Raw genomic sequence first — 26,119 nt, 5'->3', positions numbered from 1 at the left:
GTTCTTTTTAACAGTAAATCAGTAAATCAAAGGGGGCATGTTTGTCAGCCAGGTAGCAAAAGTTTTCAATAATAATAGATAATGCCATATCAGGGTCACGCTCGAGGCAGATGTCAGTCCAGTGAATTCCTTATACGTCATTAATATACTTATCTGCATTGAAATTTTTGTATGATCTATGAAAAATAATCTTTTGTGCAGTTTTCAGTGGTTTCATTTTCTTGGTCAAACCTACAAGATTATGGTCACTATAACCAACTGGAATAGAAACAATATTAGAGCAATGCTCAGGAACATTTGCATATATGTGATCAATACACGATGATGACCTATGACCTCCTGCGTTGACCGTGACCCGTGTGGGAATGGTGATCATCTGAGACAGGCAACAAGCCGACGCTGATGAACTTATCTTTTTCCTTAAAGGACAACAAGGAGCTTACCAATTGATATTAAAGTCTCCAAATAAGAACATGTCTTTGTTTTCCTCAGTTACTCTTTCCAGCATTTCACATTCGTTCTACATCATACAACATATTACTACATGGGGGTCTATAGCAGCAACCTACTAATACAGGCCTGCCATAGAGCGGGTGTAACTGAACCCACACAATTTCCAGATCGTCAAGTGTTAAGTCCATACGTAGTTTGCTTGCCATATTATCATTAATGTATAGGGCTACGCCCCCTCCAAATCTGTTTCTGTCCTTCCTATACAATTTATAACCTTTTATTTCAAATTCATTATTCTCAAAGGCATCGTCTAAATGAGTCTCGGAAATAGCCAGCACACTTATCGTATTTGTTGACAACAGTGACTGAATTTCCAGAATCTTATATTTAAGGCTACAAATATTGACATGAGCTACTGAAAAATCTTTACCAGAGAATCCGGGAACAAGTATAGGGTCAGACATTTGCAGACCGATTGATCTCAACAGCTACAAATGACAACATTGCTGAAGTCTAAATATTAATTCCGGCGTTCTGTGACCTCGGTTTAACAATTAATTTGTCATATTTCAGGACGGCAATATCACCTCTGTCTCTGGCCGCTCTCAGCTGTGGTAACAGTTCTGGACTCTGAGAAATCCTCGTTGATGTAAAGATTGGTACCTTTCAGTTTTTTGGCAGATGAGAAAATTAATTGTTTATCTTTAAATCTTTGTAGTCTGACCACAGTCTGCCTGGCTCGTCCATTTTCCTTGTATGGACCTTGTATGGACCGACGAATGCTGTCACTATCCAGACCCAGCTTGTTCTTCAGCATGTGTCGGTGAGCTAGCAATTAAAGTTTGGAGAGCTGCATCAGGCTGTGAGGCCCACGATGAATAAAATAAGTAAAATTCCCCTTTGTCCAGTAAGTCATTCAAGCCTAAACCATTGATTAATTTGCCTTTCTTCAGTACTCTCCTTTATCCTCGTCCTTTACACTTCTCTGCATCATTTTCTCTTTGAGGTTTTGTGGTTGCAGTGTGATAACTTCAATTTACCTTAAGAGCATAAATCCTTTTTGTCGATCAAAGACAGTCATTTACCACTGCATAGCAGCCCCAGGCCAAACACACTTTTCTACATAAACCTCTTGATCCTATTTCCCAGACTATTATGCTTGCATATTTCAATCGGCATGGAGCACAAGTGAAGGGTGGAGGAGGGAGGCTGAGAGGGAGGGGGGGGGGGGGTAGAGAGGAGGAATGAAAAGCACAAGGAGGTCAGCAGAGAGACATTTCTTTCTTTCACACCATGTGTTACTGTAAGATATTCATTTCCTCGCCCCCCCTCCCTGCGGCCCTTTGTTTTTCTTCTCCATCACTGTCAGTGTGCACTGGCTGAGGTAGTCCAGGTCGTATTGAGTCCACTGGAACCCATCTCTATCTTGGATCCATCCTTCCAAACTGGTTTCCCAAATTGATCCGTGCAGAGTGCAGCTGCGGTAACTCGAGCGCTTTTTATTTTGAACCACCAAAGCCCTTTAAAAATGAGCATGTTGGACTTCTGGACCTAGCTATGAGATTAAACTAAAAGGACCATTTTTTTAAAATCAGATTGACTCTAGACGAAGATCTGTTGCCTTCACGTGAGATTTAAAATGAGGCTTGGATCGACTTTAAGCCAGCTGCAACAAGACCTGCTAATGCATCTAATTTGCAAGCCAGTGACGTGCTATTAATTTATCAAACACCTTAATTCACAGATTCTTTAAAATGAGACGAGACATCGCTCCTTTATTCCTCCTTCCCCTTCATTTGTCCGTAACTACCCCTGGCCTGTTTCCTCAGCAAGCCTGCAGTTATTAATGGTGCAGTATGCCTCTGAGTTAAGACATTCTCGTCATAAAATCCTAAAAACGTGACTGTGGTCGTACTTCAAAATGCAACACATTCTTTTACACAGAGATTGAACAGAATTCATTCCAAGTAGAGGGGAGAGTTTCTGGGGGCCAAAGCTGTCACATACTTTTGTTCCAGTTGTTTGGGTCACATGAACTCTCTCTCATTAAATACAGTATGGTAATTTAAGTTTTTAATGTGCTGCCATTTATTTGTTACATTACTCAAACCACCAAAAATAAGGTAATATATGATAAATAGAACAGACATCTTACAAGTACCATACCCTCGAGTCTTTTTCATCCTCACAAACTTCTCTGATTTTGTAGTTGCGTGTGGTCGAGGAGGTTGGTGCCGGAGTTCTAATAAACAGTCTCAGTCACATATTAGGTCTGCCCTACGTGTGTGTGTTTGCAGCTTTCAGATTCAGTCAAAAATAACTACTTATTTCACAAACACACAATATGCTGCGTGTGAGTGGAAAAATTGCTCCACACAGGAGCGATTGTCCAGCCCTAGCCTAGCAACTGCAACTAAACACAGCAAGCCAGTTCTCAGTGTACCAAAGCAGCGTTCTTGGGTATCTAAGGGAGCTTTTCAGCTTTCAAAGAGTTTGTGCCTTTTCAGACACAAGAGCAAATGTGTTGCTGAATGCTGCATTCATCTGCTGTAATATAGTAACCAAATTTTTCTCCCGAGGCATCCATTCACTTCCTACCTTAGTTTCCTATTGCGGTTAGAGGTCACATAAACAAAGCCAATAAAAATGAGCCACACAACAGATGTGTAGCATTACCCCCCACTAAAAAAACAAAATTATGTATGCAAGTATTTATTATTATACATACTTAAAGGAGACTTTTATACTTTTTGTCATTTATTTTGCATACCCTTTAATCAATGGGCTTTAATCAGTGGTTGTTGATCAATGTTCATGACAATTTGCATATTAATGATCAAGGAACTGACCTCACAGCCCATTGTTCATTCAGTGGGCTGGTTTCAGTTATTGTGCAAATGTACTGTTTATAAGGTTGGGGAAACCTGCAGTGAGCTGAGACTGAAGAAGTCTCTTGTATAAGTGACGAAGTGTTTCTCCCACTGAAAACGCTATATCCAGATGAACAGAATCAACCTTTTGGGACATACTCTAATAAATGGTAAATGGCCTGTATGGACCCCAAAGCGCTTTAATAAAGGTTATAATGTTATAAAGTGGCAGATAATAAGGTAATAGAGTGCAAAATTATGTATGCTAAATCTCAGGCTTCACATTAGTCTGAACTGTTAGAACTGCTGGCTCTGTATGTCAGTGAGGGCAGAAATAGTCCCACCCATGTGCTGTTCAAATTGGCCATTTACAGCTAATAAAAAACCAAGTTGACCTTAAAAGGAAAAGAACTAAAATGTCTCTTTTTAGACTGTGGGTAAACTGAGGGGCTGCACCAAGGCCTGGTATAAGATAAACAAGGGTTGTTTAGAACTGTGACTCTTGCAATGCTAGTCCAAGAATAAGAATATGAAGATAGAAATTAGCTCAAGTTATACCTAAGCTGAGAGTTTGCTAAACTTAGTTGGTAACCTTCTTAACTTATGATAGCCAGACATAAATAGTAAATTCCTGTATGATGTTTTAAAATAAATTGTTCCTATTTCATAGGATAATTCATTATAGTGCTAAGGATTCAACCACCAACCTTCCCATTAATAGATGAACTGCTTTTCTCCCTTAGCTACAACCACCCATTGTGTGTTCTTTTATCCAGGTATGCCTTTACTGGAGTGTTTGGGGGTCATTACCATGAAGCCATTGCCAATCAGAAACATAGTGGATCAAAAGCGGATGTTATTCTTCATTATTCATAATTCTATCAATTTTGACTAGACTCCCCAAACCACTGGCTAAAATGCAGCTCCAAACCATGACAGAGCCTCCACTGTGTTTTACAGATGGTTGGAGACACTCACTCCTGTACCTCTCTCCTTCACATATAATGACGACTTGAACTAAAAATGTTAAATTTGGATTCTTCCCTCCATAAGCCGCTGTGACGTCCTTCCAGTGTTACTATTTGTGATGAGGTTATTTCCATCTCTGCGTCACATCAAAAAAAAAATGAAGCACTTCCTTTCTGTGAGAGATGGCAAAATTGTCATTCAGTTCTCATTTCCTCCCGCTTGGAAAACTGCAATTCACTTTATACTGGACTCACTCAGTCCTCTCTTTCTCATTTCCAGCCTGTCCAGAATGCTGCTGGTAGGCTCCTCGCAGGCACCCGACAAAGAGATCATATCACACCTGTTTTAGCTCTCCAATAGTTGCCAGTGAGGTTCAAAATCAATTTCAAGATCCTCCTGTTTGGCTACACGGCCTTCATGGTTTGGCTCGTTCCTACATCCTTCAGAAAACCTGGAGAACTGTTGCTCAAGACCACTTTAAAAAAATTACAAAAGAGTGTGGCTCCTTGACATGAGGGCTGTCTCAAGACCTTTGCCCAATACTGAATATTTATGACCTGACATTTTAAAAAAATATGAGTTATAAGTAAATATTAAGAAGTCACTGGTTTTTGTACGAAGTTTGTATAACAATTTTTTTAAACTTTGATTGATTGATTGATTGATTGATTGAATCTTTATTTTGAACATGTTGAAAAAGTATAAAAAAAATATAGAATTAAAAGAGACAAATGAACAAAGCAAACAAAAGGAAAACGAGCAACCACAACTCCAAATAACGTCCATGTTCAAAAAGGAGCAGGAAGAAGCATAAGCTTATTTAATCCCATCCCTTTTCCACTATCTAGTATCAATAGACTACAGAAATACCTCCTTGCAATTACATTATATGTTATGTGTAATTTTTTTTAAAAATATATACACATATATGTTTCTATCTATCCATAGATACGTATATACACACATATGTAGCCGGTCTGGCCTTAAACTCTTATTGCCGTTAGTTCTCTGCGTTGTGTTGTGCGAATGACCAGAGGAGTCAGCTCTCACTTTGCCAGCTGGGTGGATTTATTCTCCCAGAACTGTTTAAAATAAAAACAAAACAGTACAGCAACTTCACTTTACTGGACTTCTGCATGAACACCTCTCCTCAGCGGGGCCTCTAGGCGACTGAGGAAAATAGCGCGCAGCTACAGGAAGTGACTTCATGGGAAGTCAAAGGTCACACAAACAAAATAAAAGCTCCCAAAATATAAATACAGAAAATAAACATATATAAATAAACACATATACATAACCAATACTGACAAAGCGAGATAACACTGCAGGATGGATCTTTGGTGAAATATAAATTATTTTTTAATACACCCGTTACATCCTCCCCTCCTAGATTTCACCAAAATCCAGAACAGTCAGGTGAACAATCTAATTGGAACACAGGGACAAATCTACAGAATTTATGGCTCCTGGGCACGGGTTTAAACCTCCGAGCTATAAGCTCTAGTATCAGCTGTATAAGCCACCTACCAGATAGGTTCAGAAAGAGGGTGATCAGGCCTCAGCCTTTCTTAGATCAGTGTGATGCCATTTACACCACACACATTCCCAGCCATCCACACACATCAATACCTTAAAAACACACTATGTATTTAATTGTGCCATAATGATACTGTCCCCTAGAATCAAAATACAGAAAGATCTCTAGACACCTGGGTTTACTTAAAACAGCGTAAGAAGAGACTGAGACCTTCTGCTAACTGAATTTGCCAAACGCTTAAAGCCAAAAGGCTTTTGAACCATGGACTCAATGAGTCGATTAACTCTTTTACTAACTCGGCCGGCTCGCGTCATGACAACATTGTCCGGGCCTGCCCGTGGCTGTCCTTGTGGACCCACATCATGACATACATCCGTTGGAGGCATCTGCGTGTCGGCGACATGCACAGGGACTACTGATAGGGGCTTGGTGTGTGCATCACGATCTGTGTCTGATGGATGTGAGTGAGTGAGTGCAGTTTCTGAAAGTGTGTCTAACACAGACGGGAGGTCCAAGTCAGGTTCTGCTACCAAACTGTCCAAGTCTGTGTCTCTGTCTGGGTAGTCCTCTCCTACCAGGGAACACTGGGTTGAATCCCCTGCAACCACCTCTGGAGCTTGTTGACTTGTCTTGCCCAATCCCGAGAGTCCCTCACTCAGGATCTCCTGACTCTCATCATCATCTGAGTTGATCCAAGCACTGGTCCTGTCCTCTGCAGTCTCCTCATCCAAGGAATCTAACTGGTCTGACACACATGACCCTCCCTCTGATCCAGTGTCACACAGTTCAGCGGTCACTACTGGCAGGAAGCTGATATTTAAAACCAGGTTGCGATGTACCACCTTTATGTTGCCTCTGTCATCTTCCAACTTGTATGTGTGAGTCTGCAGATTTCTGTCTCTGACTGTGTACACCGTTGCATCCCACTTGTCAGCAAGTTTCTTCTTTCCTCTTTCACCCTTATTGGCAATGAGTACTCTGTCTCCTATGTTCAGATACGTGCCCTTTACTTTTCTGTTATATCCTTTTGCCTGTTTGTCTTGTTCCTTGATGGCATGAGTCTGGGCAATCTTAGCTGCCTCATGAAGATGTGACATGAGTGTTTTCACATAATTTTTTTGATCCACAACTACAGGATCACAGAGCACCTGTTTAAACATCACATCAACGGGGAGCCTCGGGATGCGGCCAAACATGAGCTGAAATGGGGCAAAACCTGTGGTCTCATGTACAGTTGCATTATATGCAAATGTCAGACTCTGTATTTGTTGAGGCCACTTGTTCTTTTCTCTGAGGGGCAAGGACCTAAGCATGTTGCCAAGTGTCCTATTGAACCTCTCAGTCCCTCCATTGCCCATGGGATGGTATGCCGTAGTATGGGATTTGGAGACCCCTGAAAACTTGAGCAGTTCTGCCAAGAGCTCACTTTCAAAATTTGCCCCCTGATCGGAGTGAATCCGCTCAGGAAACCCATACACACAGAAAACATGGTCCCATAGTTTCTTAGCCACCTGCTTTGCAGTCTGGTTTGTGCAAGGGAAGGCATGGGCTAGCTTAGTGAAATGATCTGTAAGGACAAGAACATCTACTGAGCATTGCTTACTATCCTCCGCACTCCAAAAATCCAAACACACCAGCTCCATAGGGGCGGAGGTTCTGATGCTCTCAAGTGGGGCTCGAGCAGAGGGTTCTGGTGTTTTGGCCAGGATGCATCTTTGACAGCATTTGACATACTCTTTTATATCAGACTCCATCTTCGGCCAAAAGAACCGTTGTCTTGCCAGATATAAAGTCTTCGCTTGCCCCTGATGTCCTGCAATATCATGGACACCATTCAGTGCCTTTGCTCTGAGACTGTCAGGCAAAACAAACTGATGTCTCCTTTGTTTACTCAGGGGGTCCTTTGTGATCCGATAGAGGACTCCATTTTGGACCCTAAGCCTTTCCCACTGTTTAAATAACACCATGGCTTTCACATCAAATCCTGCCCTTTCACGCCTGGAAGGTCGCCTTCTCCTTGTGACAAATGGTAAGATCTTTGAAATACTGGGATCAAGTTCCTGGCTATGCTGGAGTTCCTCTAGTGTGGACACAGGAAATGACTCCTGTCCTGGCCACACTAGGTCCTGAACAGACTGGAACAGTTCCACAGCCCTTGTTTCAGCAGCCAGATCCCACTCACTGTGAAAATCCAGGATTGCCTTAACATCCATAGCATCACACCCAGGCTGAGACGAGGGCGTCTGCAGTCCTGTGGTGTGGAAAGGTGGTGTGTCCACGTGTTGACCTTGGACCTTCAGCCGGAATGCATTTTGTATTCCCTCAGAACTGACACTCTCAGATTCAGCAAGGAGGTGACTGTACTGCTCTGTGATCAGCCTATGGCTGACTGTTGTTGCAAAGGGGTCTCTGCTGAGAGCATCAGCTACGACATTCTTGGTACCAGGTATGTGCTTCAGATCAAATGTGTAAGGAGCAAGCTTGGACACCCAACGCTGCTCACAAGCATCAAGCCTTGGTTTTGTCATGATGTAGGTGAGAGGGTTGTTATCTGTCCACACTGTAAACGGATGACCTCTTAGCCAGTGACTGAACTTCTCACACACACTCCATTTCAATGCCAAAAACTCTAGCCTGTGGGCTGGGTACTTTTTCTGTGAATTGCTCAGGGTCTTACTTGCAAAAGCAATTGGACGAGCTTTCTGCTGTCCAGCTGGTATTTGTGACAATACAGCACCGAGCCCATCTAATGAAGCATCAATGGACAATATCAAAGGCAAAGAAAAGTCTGGATGTGTAAGGACTACACAATTCAACAGCTTCTCTTTCAGATTAGACAGAGCTGCGTCACATTCATCTGTCCAGTCAGAGGGCTTCAGTTTTCTGTATACACCAGCATTGGTGCCTGTTTTAACTCTCCCTCTCCTCTTCTGTCCAGCAGTGAGGGCAAACAAAGGCTTGGCCATAGTGGAGCAGCTAGGGATGAAATGCTGATAGTAGAATATCATCCCCAGGAATGACTTAATCCTCTTAACTGACGGGGTGCAGCCATCATCCTCCATCAATTCAGCCTTTGTCATCTTTGCTATGACCTCAACCTTTGCTGGGTCCACAGCCACTCCATTGCCATCTATAATGTGGCCTAAAAACTTGACTGATGACCTCATTAAGTGGCATTTCTTAGGACTTAGTTTGAGGTTATGGATGCGCAAGCGCTGAAACACAGTCTCTAGCCGCTCCAAGGCCTCCTCTTCTGTCCGAGCAAATACAAGCAGATCGTCGAGATAGCACAGCAGACTACTGAAGTTCAGATCCCCAAAAATACTGAGCATCATTCGCATGAATGAGGCGGGGCTGTTACAGAGTCCTTGGGGCATTCTGTTGTACTCGAACAATCCCATTGGGGTTGTAAATGCTGTGTATTTCTTGTCTTCCTCTGCCATAGGGATGTTATAAAATCCCGAGGTCAGATCCATGGTGCTGAAGTAGGTATTTCCACCCAATGCAGCAAGGCAGTCAGACTGGTGTGGCAGTGGGTGTGCATCTTTGAGGGTCCTTGCATTCAGCCATCTGAAATCAGTGCAGATTCTCAAACTACCATCCTTTTTCCACACTAACACCAGTGGAGAGGCATACTCGCTCACGGACCTTCTGATGATTTCCTGTTCTTCCATTTCAGACAAAACTTGTCGCAGCTTTTGATAATGTGCTGGAGGGACTCGGCGGTAAGGAAGGCGGAATGGCCTCTCATCAGTGAGCCTGATGCGGTGTACAAAGCCTTCGGCCTTGCCACAGTCATGTGCATGCTTGGAGAAAATGTCATTGTACTTCTCAAGCATTTTAACCAGTTTCTCCTTCCCCCCTTGACCAACATGGCACAGGTCAATATCAATTTCGCTGAGCCCAACCTGTTTTAGTCTCTGTTTAAGATCAGTGAGGTGGGCATCATCCTTCTCTTCCTCCTGCACAGATTTCTGGGGTCGACAGGTGCCCTGGAAAACTTCAAAATCCTCAACAGCAACACAAGGGGACACGTCAGCCAACTTACTGTTTCTTTTCAGGGTGACTGGTTTATCCAACAGGTTAGTGACCTTCATGGGAACCCACCTATCACCCCACAATGGCGTTATGATGCGGCCAACCATGATGTTACGTGGCATGGACTTTGATGAAGTGGCTTCAACAATCACTGTGCTCCCTGGTGACATAGAAACATTACTCGGCAGCTTGCCCCAGACTAGATGCTCTTGTCTTGCTAACAAGGTGACTGACTGCTGAAGCTTGACTGTGCCGATCTTGTCTGGGAGTTCTTCACCTCTCCATCGGGATGAATTAGCCATGAGGTCAAGAAACTGCTCACACTCTGGGGACAACCGCCACCTGACACGAGGCGCCAATAGTCATTGGTTATTTTCAACTGGTGCATGAGAAACCGGATGACATTTGTGCCAATGATTATATCATCACGTTGACCTGGCACTACAAGGATGGGAACAATACAGGTCTCTCCATACAGTTTCATTTCAACTTCATACATGCACTTGGGCTTGGTAAGTGTGCCACCACAGCCTACTAGCACTATTTCTTGAGGCAGGGGAGTGGGTTCTGGCAGTGTATTCTCACTCAGCATACTCTGTTCTGCTTGCTCACTGAGTGTGCACGCCATGGAACCAGAGTCAAGCATACCCTGCATGTGGTGTCTGTTATTAATGCTGACGGGAGTGTAAAACAGTTTGTCAAACGGGCCAACTCTCTGTGTGTTTTGTACTACCATCTTAACACCATCTGGTGCGGCTGCACATGCTTTAATGTAATGCTTTTCAACATCATCACTGCCGAGGGTTTCAACATCTGTGCCCACACATCCCCTCACCAAATGCGGGCCAGCTAGTTTAAAGGCTGGGTGTCATTAGGTTGGGAGGCAGGGCGCCTTTGAATCGGTGAGCGACGAGGGCAGTTTCTCTTAATATGGTTTGGCTCAAAGCATGCAAGGCATAGGTGTTTCTGCCTACAATGCACAAGGGTAGAATGTTCAGGGGACTGGCATACTCTACAACATCTGGGTCGGGCCTGACCTGGAGGAAGCTGCTTGTCTGCAACCTGGTTATTCTGCGATAAAGCATGGTCAAAAAGGCTGATTAGTAATTTCAGGCAACTGTCATTACAAGGGGACTTTACTGTCTCATTTGATCCCGCCTGCACCTGTGTTTCTCCCGGGTGCATTGATGTCGCTAGACCATCAGCTGCAGGGGTCTGGATGTTAGCTTTAACTGGTGTGAGACACTTAGACCTGGGGAGCATACGCTCTTTCATCTCAAGCTGGTACCGATTCACCTGCTCCTGAATCTCACTGGCTGTCCACTTATCTGGTGCCTTGAACTTGAAAACAGCAGCAAGGGTGGGATCAGGGCAGTACTTCACAAACATCATGGCTGCCTCCTGGCAGGGATCCTCCATGTGCCGTCCGAGTCTCTTCAGGCTTTCCTCTGCTGCATCAACTGCCTTATTCAGTCTGACCCAATATTCTACAGGAGTTTCTCCTGGCACTGGAACTGTGCTGTAGAAATCGGCCATAGGCATACACGAATATGTCATGTCACTGAAATGTTGCCTCAGTATGTCATATATAACATTTGGATTCTCACAAGGTTTTAACGATGGGGTGCTTCTCAGAGTTATTCTTACAATGTCCTTAACTTTGCCCATCAACTTGAACATTATTTCTTGGTACTGTTCCTGAAGGGGTGTTGCTCGCTTCTTGACATACATTCTCATCAGCTCCTCCCACTCACAGATTGTATGTTTATCCGACCCATCTCCTCTGAAGACTGGAGGCTCTCTCACATCTGACTGCAGGACTAGCTTTGCCCCAGTCAGGTTAAGGTAAGTGGGCTCGCTGGGTGGCTGGCTTACACTGCTCTGAGCTTGTGCGGCCCCGTCATCCCTTTCCCCACATTCCTTTTTCAACTGATCCCTAATGGTCTGCCCCACCTGTTGAGCTATATGTGTTATCAGGTCATTTAATGCTGGGTCTGCTGTAGCTGAAGGGTCTGAGAATGAGTTACCTTTACCACTACTGGAAGATGTGCAACCAAGTATGCGAGTGGAACAGAAAGCTGGGGAGCCTGCACTACAAACAGGTGTACTAGGCAACCCCTCAATTACCCTCCCTCTTCCCATGGCAAAGCTGAACCCGTCACTTGAAACTTTTTCATCATCCATTGTTATAACATATGTACAATGCAAACAGCAGAATTAAATTTACCTTGTAAACAACAGTCCAAAAAAAAAGGTGCAAGTGTTTCCTCGAACGCTTGGGATTTGTGTTCAGAGCTTACATTAAATTGTCCATTACAGCAACCTCTGGTGACCAAACTGATGTTGATCGCGTCTCCACGAACCACGATGAGCAAGTCTGAAGTGGTGTGGATCCGGCTCACGGCACCACTGTAGCCGGTCTGGCCTTAAACTCTTATTGCCGTTAGTTCTCTGCGTTGTGTTGTGCGAATGACCAGAGGAGTCAGCTCTCACTTTGCCAGCTGGGTGGATTTATTCTCCCAGAACTGTTTAAAATAAAAACAAAACAGTACAGCAACTTCACTTTACTGGACTTCTGCATGAACACCTCTCCTCAGCGGGGCCTCTAGGCGACTGAGGAAAATAGCGCGCAGCTACAGGAAGTGACTTCATGGGAAGTCAAAGGTCACACAAACAAAATAAAAGCTCCCAAAATATAAATACAGAAAATAAACATATATAAATAAACACATATACATAACCAATACTGACAAAGCGAGATAACACTGCAGGATGGATCTTTGGTGAAATATAAATTATTTTTTAATACACCCGTTACACATACGCACATATACACATTTTCAATAACCCCATTAACACCTCAAGGATACACAACCTACAATTATATATATATATATATATATATAAAAAAAAAAACCACCCAGCACGCCCCTGCGGGCGGTTTATCCTTCAAGCTCGGATCCTCTACCAGAGGCCTGGGAGCTTGAGGGTCCTGCGCAGTATCTTAGCTGTTCCCAGGACTGCGCTCTTCTGGACAGAGATCTCCGATGTTATTCCCGGGATCTGCTGGAGCCACTCGCCTAGCTTGGGAGTCACCGCACCTAGTGCTCCGATTACCACGGGGACCACCATTACCTTCACCCTCCACATCCTCTCGAGCTCTTCTCTGAGCCCTTGGTATTTCTCCAGCTTCTCGTGTTCCTTCTTCCTGATATTGCTGTCATTCGGAACCGCTACATCGATCACTACGGCCGTCTTCTTCTGTTTGTCTACCACCACTATGTCCGGTTGGTTAGCCACCACCATTTTGTCCGTCTGTATCTGGAAGTCCCACAGGATCTTAGCTCGGTCATTCTCCACCACCCTTGGGGGCATCTCCCATTTTGACCTCGGGACTTCCAGGTTATACTCGGCACAGATGTTCCTGTACACTATGCTGGCCACTTGGTTATGGCGTTCCATGTATGCCTTGCCTGCTAGCATCCTGCACCCTGCTGTTATGTGCTGGATTGTCTCTGGGGCATCTTTACACAGCCTGCACCTGGGGTCTTGCCTGGTGTGATAGACCCCAGCCTCTATGGATCTTGTACTCAGAGCTTGTTCTTGTGCTGCCATGATTAGTGCCTCTGTGCTGTCTTTCAGTCCAGCTTTGTCCAGCCACTGGTAGGATTTCTGGATATCAGCCACCTCCTCTATCTGCCGGTGGTACATACCGTGCAGGGGCCTGTCCTTCCATGATGGTTCCTCGTCTCCCTCCTCTTTCTTGGGTTTCTGCTGCCTGAGGTATTCACTGAGCACTCGGTCAGTTGGGGCCATCCTCCCAATGTATTCTTGGATGTTCGTTGTCTCATCCTGGACTGTGGTGCTGACACTCACCAGTCCCCGGCCCCCTTCCTTCCGCTTAGCGTACAGCCTCAGGGTGCTGGACTTGGGGTGAAACCCTCCATGCATGGTAAGGAGCTTTCTTGTCTTTATGTCAGTGGCTTCTATCTCCTCCTTTGGCCAGCCTATTACCCCAGCAGGGTATCTGATCACGGGCAGGGCGTACGTGTTGATGGCCCGGATCTTGTTCTTACCATTCAGCTGACTCCTCAGGACTTGCCTGACCCTCTGCAGGTACTTGGTGGTTGCAGCCTTTCTAGCGGCCTCTTCATGGTTCCCATTTGCCTGCGGGATCCCCAGGTACTTGTAACTGTCCTCTATGTCTGCAATGTTGCCTTCTGGTAGTTCAATCCCCTCAGTTCTGACTACCTTCCCTCTCTTTGTTACCATCCGACTACACTTCTCCAGTCCGAACGACATTCCAATGTCATTGCTGTATAGCCTGGTAGTGTGGATCAGTGAATCGATGTCTCGTTCACTCTTGGCATACAGCTTGATGTCATCCATGTACAGGAGGTGGCTGACAACTGCTCCGTTCCGTAGTTGGTATCTGTAGCCAGTCTTGTTAATGATCTCACTGAGGGGGTTCAGGCCTATGCAGAACAGCAGTGGGGACAGAGCATCTCCTTGGTAGATCCCGCACTTGATGGTGACTTGTGCTATGGGCTTGGAGTTGGCCTCTAGTGTTGTACGCCACATCCCCATTGAGTTCCTGATGAAGGCTCTTAGGGTCCAATTGATCTTGTACAATTCTAGGCATTCCAGTATCCAGCTGTGGGGCATTGAGTCATAGGCCTTCTTGTAATCAATCCAGGCAGTGCACAGGTTGGTCAGTCTGGTCTTGCAGTCTCGGCTGACTGTTCTGTCTAGCAGTAGCTGGTGTTTTGCGCCTCTGGTATTCTTGCCAATTCCTTTCTGTGTCCCACTCATGTATTGACCCATGTGCCTGTTCATCTTAGCCGATATGATGCCTGACAGGAGCTTCCATGTAGTACTGAGGCAGGTTATTGGTCGGTAGTTGGAGGGGACCGGTCCCTTCTTGGGGTCCTTGGGGATCAGGACCGTCCGACCTTCGGTTAGCCATTCCGGGTGTCTCTCGTTAACTAGCAGCTGGTTCATTTGTGCTGCCAGACGCTCGTGGAGTGCAGTCAGCTTCTTTAGCCAGTAGGCGTGAACCATGTCGGGCCCTGGTGCTGTCCAACTCTTCATACTGGAGACCCTTTCTTGGATATCTGCCACTGTGATGGTTACTGGACCCTGTTCAGGGAGGTCGCTGTGGTCTGCCCTCAGATCCACTAGCCACTGAGCATTGCCGTTATGGGTTGCGTCCTTCTCCAATATGCTCTTCCAGTATTGCTCTGTCTCCGGCCTTGGTGGTGCTGTTCTCTTATTATTGTTCCCTTGCCACTGAGAGTACACCTTTGCTGGTTCTGTGGAGAACAGCTGGTTTATTCTCCTGCCTTCTATCTCTCTGGTGTACCTCCTCAAGCGGCTGGCCAAGGCTGTGAGTCTTTGCTTGGCAGTTTCCAAGGCCTCAGGTATGGACAGCTTGCTGTATTTCTTATGCACCTTCTTTGTCGCACCTTTCTGCAACTCCGTTAGTTGGCTAACCTCCCTCCGTGCTACTTTGATCTTGCCCTCTAGCCTCCTTCTCCATGGAGGGTACTGCCCCTTGTGGCTGTTCAACTTGTAGCCAAGCATCTCACTGATCACTGCTGCCGTATTGTAGATCAGCTTGTTAGTGTCGGTAATCGTGGTTGTAGGTATTGTCCGTAATGCTGCATTAACATCATCTAGCAGACCTTCTGAGGGTACTTCACGTAATCTTGGTAACCGGCTACGGGGTATCCAGGTTTCAAGCTTGGCCATTATCCTATCCAGGTCAGTTCCTCTCGATACTTCTCCTATCGCACTTGGGGCTATGTACCCAATCTCGGGTGGGGGTGATGATATCTCCCCCCTGACCTGGCGTCCTGACTCCTCCTTGCCGTAGCATTTGTGTTGTACCTCGTCAATCTCTAGCTGTGAGAGTAGTCCCTTCTTTCGAATGTTGGAACACTGAGCTACTAGTTGTTTCGCCGTCATTGTGGATGTTGGGTATCGAAGAATCCATAGGTCCGTCATCCTATTCATGTAGCCCCTTCCGCCGGGGTTACTTGCGTAGTAGCATTCCAACAACGCCCTGTTTTCGTCTCTTGCCCACCGATGCCTTCTTGTTCCAGTAGCCCACTTTTCGTCAGGGTGCCCTGGTTCCTCAACACCTGACACGGACCTTGTTGATCCGGGCGACGTCCGAGCCGGCATGCCTTCATATTTATCTGTCTCGGTCATGTCTGCGGTAGGCTTGCTTAGCATAGGGGGTCTAGCCTTAGGACCCTTACTGGATACAGACGCCCCAGGCAGGAATCGAACTTGCGATCCTCTGTTCGAAAGGCGTGTAGTCTAACCACTACGCTATCCAGCTGCTTTTATATATATATATATATATATATATATATATATATATATATATATATATATATATATATATATATATATATATATATATATATATATATATATATATATATATATATATATATATATATATTATGGAATGCCCTTTAGGAAAATATATATATATTCCAACCAAAGTCTGAATATATAGAATGAAACTTGAATATATAGAATGATCTTTTGAATATATAGAATGAAACTTGAATATATAGAATGAAACTTGAATATATAGAATGAAACTTGAATATATAGAATGATCTTTTGAATATATAGAATGAAACTTGAATATATAGAATGATCTTTTGAATATATAGAATGAAACTTGAATATATAGAATGATCTTTTGAAAATATAGAATGAAACTTGAATATATAGAATGATCTTTTGAATATATAGAATGAAACTTGAATATATAGAATGATCTTTTGAATATATAGAATGAAACTTGAATATATAGAATGATCTTTTGAAAATATAGAATGAAACTTGAATATATAGAATGATCTTTTGAAAATATAGAATGAAACTTGAATATATAGAATGAAACTTGAATATATAGAATGAAGCTTGAATATATAGAATGAAACTTGAATATATAGAATGATCTTTTGAATATATAGAATGAAACTTGAATATATAGAATGAAACTTGAATATATAGAATGATCTCTTGAATATATAGAATGAAACTTGAATATATAGAATGATCTTTTGAATATATAGAATGAAACTTGAATATATAGAATGAAACTTGAATATATAGAATGAAACTTGAATATATAGAATGATCTTTTGAATATATAGAATGAAACTTGAATATATAGAATGATCTTTTGAATATATAGAATGAAACTTGAATATATAGAATGATCTTTTGAAAATATAGAATGAAACTTGAATATATAGAATGATCTTTTGAATATATAGAATGAAACTTGAATATATAGAATGAAACTTGAATATATAGAATGAAACTTGAATATATAGAATGATCTCTTGAATATATAGAATGAAACTTGAATATATAGAATGATCTTTTGAATATATAGAATGATCTTTTGAAAATATAGAATGAAACTTGAATATATAGAATGAAACTTGAATATATAGAATGAAACTTGAATATATAGAATGATCTCTTGAATATATAGAATGAAACTTGAATATATAGAATGATCTTTTGAAAATATAGAATGAAACTTGAATATATAGAATGAAACTTGAATATATAGAATGAAGCTTGAATATATAGAATGAAACTTGAATATATAGAATGATCTTTTGAATATATAGAATGAAACTTGAATATATAGAATGAAACTTGAATATATAGAATGAAACTTGAATATATAGAATGATCTCTTGAATATATAGAATGAAACTTGAATATATAGAATGATCTTTTGAATATATAGAATGATCTTTTGAAAATATAGAATGAAACTTGAATATATAGAATGAAACTTGAATATATAGAATGAAACTTGAATATATAGAATGATCTCTTGAATATATAGAATGAAACTTGAATATATAGAATGATCTTTTGAAAATATAGAATGAAACTTGAATATATAGAATGAAACTTGAATATATAGAATGTATGAACCTCATTTTTAGAGATGATGTGTTTCTGAATTCTCTGCCTTTACAAAATGGCATCAGCTGAACTATTTCAGTACTTTTTAGAGCTTGACAACTGTTTTGCGACAGCTGTTCAAACTGCAAATGGTAGAAATAATTTGAATTTATACTACGTCACCTTGAAGAACACGTTTTCATTATTGCAACATTTCTAGTGCTCATGAATAATGTTCAACAAAATGTTTCTGGGAGAAGATTATGCACACTTCTTGAGGGAATTTATCAATCACTGATGGAGATGTCAACTGAGCTAACACTTCGAGCAGAAGCTGAAGCACATGTTATGGGCTCATTATATCATTCTACATCTCAAAGAGGAAGGTCAAGGTAAGTGATAAAAATGGAAACAAATTCATTCATAATGTGTATGGCACTTGAAAGAGTCAAGAGATGGCAAACAAGATAATGAATGCAAGAAATAAGAAAGAAGTTAACATATTTCTTCTTTTGTTTCTAACTCTTTTAGGTACAACATACCAGCTACTCAGCTGACTGACATGCGAGACTTGGGGTTTAGTTGGATGGCCATATCTCAAATGTTGTCAGTAAATGTTGGAACACTGTACAACCACAGGATACAACTAGTGGACTATGGAAATTTGCAATTTGAACAGCTGTCGCAAAACAGTTGTCAAGCTCTAAAAAGTACTGAAATAGTTCAGCTGATGCCATTTTGTAAAGGCAGAGAATTCAGAAACACATCATCTCTAAAAAAGAGGTTCATACATTCTATATATTCAAGTTTCATTCTATATATTCAAGTTTCATTCTATATATTCAAGCTTCATTCTATATATTCAAAAGATCATTCTATATATTCAAGTTTCATTCTATATATTCAAGTTTCATTCTATATATTCAGAAGATCATTCTATATATTCAAGTTTCATTCTATATATTCAAGTTTCATTCTATATATTCAAGTTTCATTCTATATATTCAAAAGATCAGTCTATATATTAAAGTTTCATTCTATATATTCAAGTTTCATTCTATATATTCAGAAGATCATTCTATATATTCAAGTTTCATTCTATATATTCAAGTTTCATTCTATATATTCAAAAGATCATTCTATATATTCAAGTTTCATTCTATATATTCAAGTTTCATTCTATATATTCAAAAGATCATTCTATATATTCAAGTTTCATTCTATATATTCAAAAGATCATTCTATATATTCAAGTTTCATTCTATATATTCAAAAGATCATTCTATATATTCAAGCTTCATTCTATATATTCAAAAGATCATTCTATATATTCAAGCTTCATTCTATATATTCAGAAGATCATTCTATATATTCAAGTTTCATTCTATATATTCAGACTTTGGTTGGAATATATATATATATAATATTTTCCTAAAGGGCATTCCATAATATATATATATATATATATATATATATATATATATGTACACACACCCATACCAACAAACCCGTGCATGCGCACACACATGAAAATATTAGACAAGAACACCCTATCAAATCTCTACCTTTTCCCTGTACCCTGTAAAAACCATATCCTTAAACCGCTTTTTAAACTGCGCCATGCTTGGACATTGCTTCATATCTTTACTTAGTCTGTTCCACAGCTTCACTCCACACACAGAGATGCAAAAACCTTTTAATGTTGTACGGATACGAGGATGTTTTAAATTTAATTCCCCCCTCAAATTGTATCCCCGTTCCCTTTTAGAAAACATTTTTAGAATATTGTCAGGAAGCAGGTTATTTATTGCTTTATATATAATTTGTGCTGTGAGAAAATGAACCAGATCTGTGAATTTTAGAATTTTTGATTTTAAGAATAGTGGATTTGTATGATCTCTGTAACCAGTTTTATGGATTATCCTTATGGCCCTTTTTTGTAATATAAAGATTGATGATAGCGAACATTTGTAAGTATTGCCCCAAACCTCTGCACAGTAATTCAAATACGGTGCAATCATGGAACAATAGAGAATGTGCAATGGCGTGTCCAGCGGGGTGGCCTGGGGGGGCACAGGCCACCCCCCAAACCAGACTGGCCACCCCAGGTGCCACCCCAAAGGCAAAACAATAAAATTCAATCAAATATCAAATGTCCGATTATGTTTTCACGGTGACGCTCAGATATCCGAGTGTAAGTGAATGCAGCATCGCTTCTGCGCTATGCGCATCACGTTAGCAAAGGTAGGAGAGCCAAGCGCGAAGGCACTGCAGGAAACAATTTTTCGGTGAAAGAAAATGAGGACAGAATAAATGTCCCGGTAAGTAATACTAAGTTTGTTGAGTTTAGTAAACTTCGTTGAAATTAGAATACCAAGGAAAAAAATAACACTTAAAGAATTATTGCAGCTGTGGAATATTTCAGACAGTATGCTACTGAGGGCAGCTAACATAAGAGTTATGAGTTATAAGATATAATCTAAGTCGTAACATTGCTGTATGGAGCTGCAAATTTGGTTGCAGGTTAACATAGCTGGACTGGCCATCGGGCATATCCCCAGTGACTTATTTTTTATTTTTTTTGTAATGGCATGAACAATGAGAGGTGGTGGATTGGCCAGATGCAGGTCGATGTGTAGAAATAACTCCGTTGTTTGGTGGTGGCTATGACGGGGCTTCCACAGAGGCAACAGGTGGATGAGGGAAGGGGAGGCAGGAGGAGAGACCCGAAGCAGCCGCCAGTCCGAGTGTCAGGTGAACTGAACTTCAGGTAAGAAGTTATGACCTACAGTCTATCTGGGTCAGATATAAACCAAGTTTAGGTGGAGTTTATTTTCATGTTGCTGACTTTTTACTGTCAGTTGCAATAACTCATACTGCGTGCTAGCCAGTTTGACGGAGTTTTTATACAGCTGGGTGGGTGCTATGATGTTACTGATAGTGAACTTTATTTTATTCATAAGGTTAGTAGAGTTGCCAACGGCTCCTTAAAAAAATGGAATGGTCCCTCATTCAGAGAAAATATTACGCGTTTCGTATTGAGCTGAGAAGAGACGCAGTTTGTCCCGGACTTTAGCTAGAATGGAAAAAAGACACAAAGCTGGATTTATTCTGTCTTTATGCTGCACAGCTGCCTCTTCTCTCATTCTCTCCCCCTCCCTCTCCTGTTGCTACTTCAATCATGAAACTGATCAATGATCAGCTGATCGGCTTTTCTCTCTTGTTTGTTTATCGCCCACTTTGCGCCAGAAAGAGGAAACCAGCAGATATTGCGCTAAACAACAGCAGCACGTTTAAGCTTGATCAGCTGTTGTTAGAATGTATTTAATATTAATTTCTAGTATCAGCTGATGTTTGCTGGAGCCACAGCTGTAAAGCTGCTGGTCATGATGTCGGTTTGGATATGTGGTGAGAGGGAAACATGAAGATGAAACCAGGAGATGTCCTTACTGAACCATCAGAGCTGAACAGGTGATGGAGAAACAGGTTTACCTTTTAGGTGACATGAATGAGTTGAAGTTATCAACTGTTTCTGAGAGATAAATAACACCAGGATCCTTTTTTATGTAGCTGACAGCTGGTAACTGTGCAGGGGCGGGTCTAGCAAAGTTTTGCCAGGGGGCCAGGTAGGGCATTAACAGGGAAAGGTGGGCACAAAGAAATACTTTTCTTTCTTATTCTCATTTAAAATACCTAGTTTTTATTAAATAATTATCTAAATCTTACAACCAAAGTTTTTATCTGATGTAAAATGTATAGAAATCATACATATACCAACAAGACTGTACATCACTGTCACAACAGGGTTTGTTTTCAGTCAAAGTCTTTATGGCTTTACTACCTGGTGGGCCGGTCTGTAGTAAAAATGCCCAATTTTTTTGTCCCAGTCCAGCCCTGCAGGTTAATACTGGCAGTGTCACCATGCCAGCTGACTGTATTTTATCATCAGCCAGTGTTGTTCTTTATCAATATTACCAAAGTTTACGATAAGGCAGCATAGAAAGTATTTACTTGCTTTCAGGTTTTATTCAAATGTTAGTCTTTTCATTTGTTTCCCCACTTTTTTCCTGTTTCAAAATCAAACACCAGTTTGTGAGAAGATTATCTTCTTTTTTTAACAGGCAGATAAAGTTTTACATTGGAACTGGCTAATTTGTCAATTGTTTGTTACAAATGTTCGTATTTTAATTTTCAAAAATGTTTTTGCCCAAAACATATGTGCACTACATGTCAGTAAAAATACTATGCAAATATTGATGTCCTTGAATGCTGAGTAAGCACTGACAAAGCACTGATTGTATCTCTTGTACTTTATCAACGCAGTATCTAAAAACTTTGCACCGTAGTGGTTAAAATCTCATTCTAATAAGAGTTAAAAGTGCATTTGGTTATTAGGTTTATAGGATTATTGAATTATGGTTAAGGGTTGGTAGAATTTTTTTTTTAAACATTATCTGCCAATTAAATCTGCCACCCTTCTCCAAATCTGTGCCCCTACCTGGCCCCCCCAACAAAAATTTTCTAGACACGCCACTGAGAATGTGGAGTGATTTGTGGTCCAGAATGTGTTTTACTTTACTCAAGATTGAGACACTTCTTGAAATTTTGTTATGTATATGATTTATATGAGACTTCCAGTTTAATTTATCATCTATAATCACACCAAGAAACTTATGTTCAAGTACTCTTTCAATTTCCACACCATCTACATGAATCTGCACTTGTGCATTTCTAAGGGAATTCCCAAATAAGATAATTTTAGTTTTACTTAGATTTAGCGATAGTTTGTTCCTGTTAAACCATTTTTTAATTTTGCACATTTCTGAAGTAATTGTATCCAGCAGCTCCTTTAGATTCCTCCCAGAACAAAAAATATTTGTGTCATCTGCAAATAATACTAATTTTAATATATCAGATGCCTTACAAATATCATTTATATAAATAATAAATAATTTTGGACCCAGTACAGAGCCTTGTGGAACACCACAAGCAATGTCCAAGCATGATGAGAAATGGACACCCAGCTTCACAAATTGTTTCCGGTCACTTAAATAATTTTTCACCCATTGCAGTACAACCCCCCTAATCCCATACCGTTCCAGTTTATTAATTAATATGTCATGATTGATTGTGTCGAATGCTTTCTTGAGATCCAGAAATACTCCAGCTGCATACTGTTTCTGATCTATAGCATTCGTAATCTCCTCAATTGATTCGATTAATGCCAGAGATGTTGATCTTTTTGATCTGAATCCATATTGACTGTCAGAGAGTAATTTATATTTATCTAAGAATTTGTCTAATCGTTTATTAAACAGGTTTTCTAGGATTTTGGAGAATTGTGGTAGTAAAGAAACAGGCCTGTAATTTGTGAAGTGGCGTCTATCCCCGGTTTTATACAGCGGCACAACTTTAGCTATTTTCATTTTGTTTGGCACTTTTCCCGTCTGAAATGATAAGTTGCAAATATATGTTAGAGGTCCTACAATTCCTTCAATGACCTTCTTGACGATTTTCATGTCAATATCATTACAATCAGTGGATGTTTTATATTTACACATGTGTACAATGTCAATTATTTCTTTTTCCTCCACTGATGTGAGGAACATTGAGTTAGGGTTCCTATCAATCAGGTTTTCACTACATTCTACTGATGGCAGTGACTCAGGAATTTGTTCTGCCAGTTTTGGTCCAATATTTAAAAAATAATGATTAAAGCTGTTGACCTTATCAGCAGTGTTTTCCATAATATTGCCATTATCGATAAAGTATTGTGGATAACTTTGTTGTCCAGAATTATTTTTAATGATACCGTTTAAAACATCCCATATTCCTTTCATATTATGTTTATTGTTGTTCAATATTTTACTATAATACTCCTTTCTACATACACGTATAATATTGGTCAACTTATTTTTGTATTTTTTATATTTATTTTCAGCATCTTTTGTTCTTTGTTTTAGGTATTCCCTATAGAGTGTATTTTTCTTTTTACATGCATTTTGTAAACCCTTAGTGAGCCATGGTCTATCTGAATATTTGTGCTTTCTGTTGTATTTTATTGTTGGACAGTTTTTATCGTACAACTCCATGAATATTCTTAAAAATATGCCATATGCAATATCAATATCAACTTAATTATCAGTCGTGTGTTCTGAGGATGTCACCACAGCATTGCTGGGATAATATTTACCCAGGTGCTGAATGTGGATTGGGAGACGTTTATAGAGCCGAGCGCTTTATGGAATCCACATCCCTCTTCAGCAAGCCCTCGCTGGGCTGCCTGCACAGTGTCTCAGAGAGGGAAAGAAAGGGAGAAAGGGAAAGATGGAGTGAGAAGGAAAGAGCAAGACATGATGATGGAGGGAGCAGAAAGAAAGTAGACACCAGATACGGACAGACACAAATAACCCAGAGTTTGACAGTTATAGTTAAATCCAGTTCTCCACAATGCTGCAAACCCATGCATTTCTAAAACAATTTGTTAGGAGGATAATCACGCTTTGGATCCAAAGCACTCAATGCTGCAGTGAAGTCGAACTTAAGAACTCTGCTAATATTCCTGCCTTTGGAATTTGGATTCCTGTGTTTTGAGACATATGCTTTATATATGAGCCTGAACGTGGCCAACACGCTGCTTTATTTTCTTAACCAGACACCCACTGGCAAGTACCATAACTGTGGTCAAAAACAGGGAGAGGCTTTAGCAGCATACAGAGCCCACCCTACCAAACGACATCCATACACGGTGCCTCGCCCCATGTGTTCAGTTCGCTCGTATGCGTCTGTAAATGTGAGAGCGGCTGAGACATTCAGGAAGGAGAATAGCAGAATTTGGGCCCTACCAGAGGGCCACCTCGGCGGCTAGGGTTACCTCCACTCATTCTTCCCTCCCTTTTTTCCACATGAACAGGAAAACCCGGCCTCTCCCTCCCTCTGAGAAGTGCTGTATAACTCAGTGTATCTATGAAAAAGAGACGGGCCAGCCTGGTTTAGCTCGGCCTTGGAAAAACCACATACTAGGGCGTACTCAGCCTTCAACATGCTCCCCGCAGAGAAACGCATATCGGGGAAGTCGTTGGCCCCTCTCATAAAATCAGCACCACGCTTTCACCTTCCCTATTCTTTTCTTTTGTTTTCTGTATTTCTCCACTCCTTGCTATGTTGTTTGCCATGCCCCCTTTCCCTTCCTTTTGAAATGTGCTAACATGTCAATGGTAATTCATGTTGATAGCAACCCTCTCTCCAAATGTTTCCACTGTAACTTTAACCCAGAAATCGGTGGTAGATCCTTTTTGATCGAGCTGTTTGCTGAGGTGGCTACTTAGCACTGCTTTCCTTGGCTAGTTGGTGGTGACCTGTTTAAATATACGCCCACTTTCTGTTTAGAGTGGCGTTTTGGATTTAAACCCTCTGCTCGCCAGTCAACGCACCTGACGGGAACAAATAGACTCAATCTGCTTAAGCTGTCAGAGTTGCTGTTGGCTCAAAGCGCAGCATGTGTGAGGGATGTGGACTCAAGGACGTTGTCCATATAACGTTCAGGTTATTTGGTTGCACAGTAATCAAGTCTTTGCACTGTGTGTGAACTTTTACAGCATGTCTGTTGTTGCCGTTGTAGCTGGGAGAGGTGTAGGCTTTGCAGCCTTAGCACAAAGCGGGATTTCCAAGTCGTTATACCGAACTTACAAGGAGGTAGTTTGTTAGTAGTGTAATCCTTCTGAGAATGTGTGCATTCTAAAACTGCATCAGGGTCAAGATTAAGGGTGTTTAAATTTGGACTCGATGGTGAAAAGAAAACTCTGATTCTTCTTTTTTTATACAGTTGTAATCATTATTTAAATGCACTCAAGAGGTCACTTGTCAGTTAAATGTAAGGATAATGTACACATACCTCACACATACCTCCTTTTTGTCTCTTTACACATATGATACCAATTACAGAATTATATACCCAGAAACACTGATGGCTTTGGGATTTCAGGGAGTCAGACCTGGATCACTTGATAGTGCGCATGCACACACACACACACACACACACACACACACACACACACACACACACACACACACACACACACACACACACACACACACACACACACACACACACACACTGCAGTGACCCCAGTAATTAGGGCTTATACAGTGTACATGAATTTAAATACTGTTTCACATAAATCATGGCCTACCTATTCCTTTAACTACACTCAGCCACAATCTGCTAATCACGTACAAACACATGCATGCCTACACACACTCTGGAGTCTTATCTGCAGCCTGTCCCAGTCCACAG

The sequence above is a fragment of the Rhamphochromis sp. 'chilingali' genome (assembly GCF_963969265.1).
Source record: "Rhamphochromis sp. 'chilingali' genome assembly, chromosome: 17".
Classification (NCBI taxonomy): Eukaryota; Metazoa; Chordata; class Actinopteri; order Cichliformes; family Cichlidae; genus Rhamphochromis; species Rhamphochromis sp. 'chilingali'.
This window is presented reverse-complemented; position numbering follows the sequence as displayed.